General features: G+C 41.7%; 1 protein-coding gene across 1 annotated transcript in view; it reads left to right on the top strand.

Annotated features, from left to right (window-relative positions):
* The window catches only part of LOC108772480 (uncharacterized), an 8,928-nt gene that overhangs the window by 122 nt on the left and 6,061 nt on the right, over nucleotides 1–2,745 (top strand). The window lies entirely within an intron of this gene.

Here is a 2,745-nt window from a genome sequence, read left to right as displayed (position 1 = left end):
GCGGCGGCGGCGGCGGCCCGCGCGCGATGGCGACGACGGACCGCGCCCGGAGGGACCGCGCCCGACGGACCTCGCGGTGGGGGAGGACTGCGCCCGACGGACCTCCCGGCGGGGTAGGATCGCGCGCGTTAGCTTACCGCGTCTGGAGGACCCTGGCAGCCATTGACCCCGCGGTGACAACGCGGACCCCGCGCGAATGCGTCAGCATCCTGTGATGTCATTTTCCTCCCCGTCATCCCTTAAGTCATCCTCCTCCTCCCGTGACGTCATACCCCTCGACGTCATCCCTTCCCCTTCCGTGACGTCATACCCCTCTCACTCTGTGACGTCATCCCCTGGCATCACCACAGAGTTCCTAAACGTATTATAATTTATACCCCTCGCGTTCTTAAACACATTATAATTTATGTTGGTAAACCTGGTTCATAAATCAAGTGCTTACGGAAAAAAGAACAAACTTGGCCTAGAACCCTCCCATCTATACTACTCGCGCAGAGCGCTACGTAATCGGATCGACATATAAATCGTTATTACTTTACAACCATAATATTTGAAGAGCTAAAACTTTCCAAAAAACTTCTTTAACTAATGAACAAAATTGTAGTACCGGTAAAAGTTGACAAATCGAAAATTCGTACGATAACTTTTGTAATCGAATGAATAAAACTACGAATTCGAGAGAAATATTTTGAAAAATTCGGCATTTGGCTTTAAAATGTTTCAAAAAGTTATTATATGCTTTATATTTCGAGAAACATCGAAGTTTATTCTGTTAAAATTTCAAAGAAAAATATTCATATTTGGTTGAGATATGGCGAATTGAACACAAAAATCTATTGAAATTTTTTAATTAAAAAAATTATGTTTTTTGTTTATAACTTGAAAACAAAAAAAATTACTTTGATTTAAAGACCAAAAAGATGCGCTATGTAATTTTCTACAAGAATCAATCGTCAAAATTGAAATTAGAGCGATGTCCAAAATTAGCCCCGCGGACAATACTTATTCCGCGAAATCCACGCGTATCCCCTTATAGAACCCAGCCCCTCAATTACCTTATTTTGTTTATTTTTATGCATAGTCTTGTAAATGTGGAAGCGGAATTGCATATCTATCTACATCAACTTTTAATATCTACAGAAGTTGCAGCTGCTCTTTTGACAAAAGCGTTTTACCATTGCATTAAGCAGTTGTTGTATGATGGTCCTAGAGGGCATGAGCGATGCATAGACGGTTGAAGAGCGACGCACGTTGTCGGTTAAAAAAGAAGCTTGTAAAGCGTGTATTAAAATAAGAAAGTTTTGCACATTAAATAATACATAATAGTTGTTACGTCCAGACGATTCTCACGATTCTTTCTTCCGGAAAGGTTTACAAGTGACAAGATAGCGAGACCATAAATAAATAACCGACAGTCCGGCTGTCGTCTTACCAAAAATCTAAACAAAAGTACTCGCTATTCCGCCATAAAAATTATTTTAAGACAATTCATTTACGAGCGTACGTGCACGAATTGTGAGAACACGAATCATTTCCTCGAAGTCTCAGCTAGAAAAATTAATAAATATACACTCTACTGTCACCGAAAACAGTAAAGCCATAAATATTCACTCTACTGTCAGTCAAATTGTGGATGATTCTCACAAGTTGCGCTCGTAAAATTTAAAATCTGTCATACGGCGAGCCTCGCGAGAAAGGGTGCACGTGCATTTACTCGATGCGGCCCCTCACGTAAATTAAACAAATAAGGCCATAAATCTTAAGATAGCGGTGACATCGGTCAAACTCCTTCCCACCCACAAGACGCATCCTAACTCCCAATCAATCCTAGGGCTAGAAAACTTAGCCCTTTGTTTTACCGACAAATTCCTCCTCCCATCAGAGCCCGACAAATCAGGGGGAATCGGTATAAAAATCCCGATTTTTGGGTGCTCGCGGCAGTTCATCGCAGTTTTTCCGAGTCGTCAAAGGCAATTGTCCGTGTCGTAAGACCGAGTCGATTGTCTGAGACGCATCTCGAAGTCGTTAGTTAGTCGGCAGCTTTAGACCGATTGTCCGAACCTTAGTTCGCGAGTACCATAACTGTCGGTGAAGTGACTACACAGCCACATCACTCTACTCAGTCTAAACCGACCAAGTCGAAGTCGCCAAGGTACCACCCGATCAAGGGACCCTTCCAGTGTCAGGACAATCGCCGCTAACAGTGAGTCTCCACTAGTATTACGTCTGATCCTATAAAAATCGCGATCAGATTAAAATTTTTTTATTTTTATTAAAAGTGGAACATACTACCGCAGACAGGGCAACCCCTCGCTGTTCTACTGGGACCGAGCACCCGACCCGCCGCACTGCCCTCATACCCCCTCTTACTGTCCAAGACCGGGGGACCGAAAATCAGACTCAGGGTCTCTTTCACCAACCTCGGTTAAGTCTAACCGACGGTTACATGATTGCCAACTTGACGACTGTATAAACTATAGACGTGTTTCGCTGTCAGATCTTAACCACTTCCTTTGCCGTCAATATCGTGCCTTGTATCCGAAATTGCTTAAAAGTTCATTAAATTCTTAATAAGATATTAAAGTATAAACAGAAACATGCACTTGCATAAAATTTCAAAGCGACCATCAATTGTATCAAAGGTGGAATAGCATTATTACTATTACAAAATATAAAATAAATTAAAATATTGCTAATATGTATTTATAATAAAAATGTATTTATATCTACTGTAACACATATATA

The sequence above is a fragment of the Cyphomyrmex costatus genome, unplaced genomic scaffold (genome assembly GCF_001594065.2).
Source record: "Cyphomyrmex costatus isolate MS0001 unplaced genomic scaffold, Ccosl1.0 scaffold19, whole genome shotgun sequence".
In the NCBI taxonomy this organism is placed as follows: Eukaryota; Metazoa; Arthropoda; class Insecta; order Hymenoptera; family Formicidae; genus Cyphomyrmex; species Cyphomyrmex costatus.
Note: the sequence above shows the minus strand (reverse complement) of the source record. Positions and strands in the feature narration are given on the sequence as shown.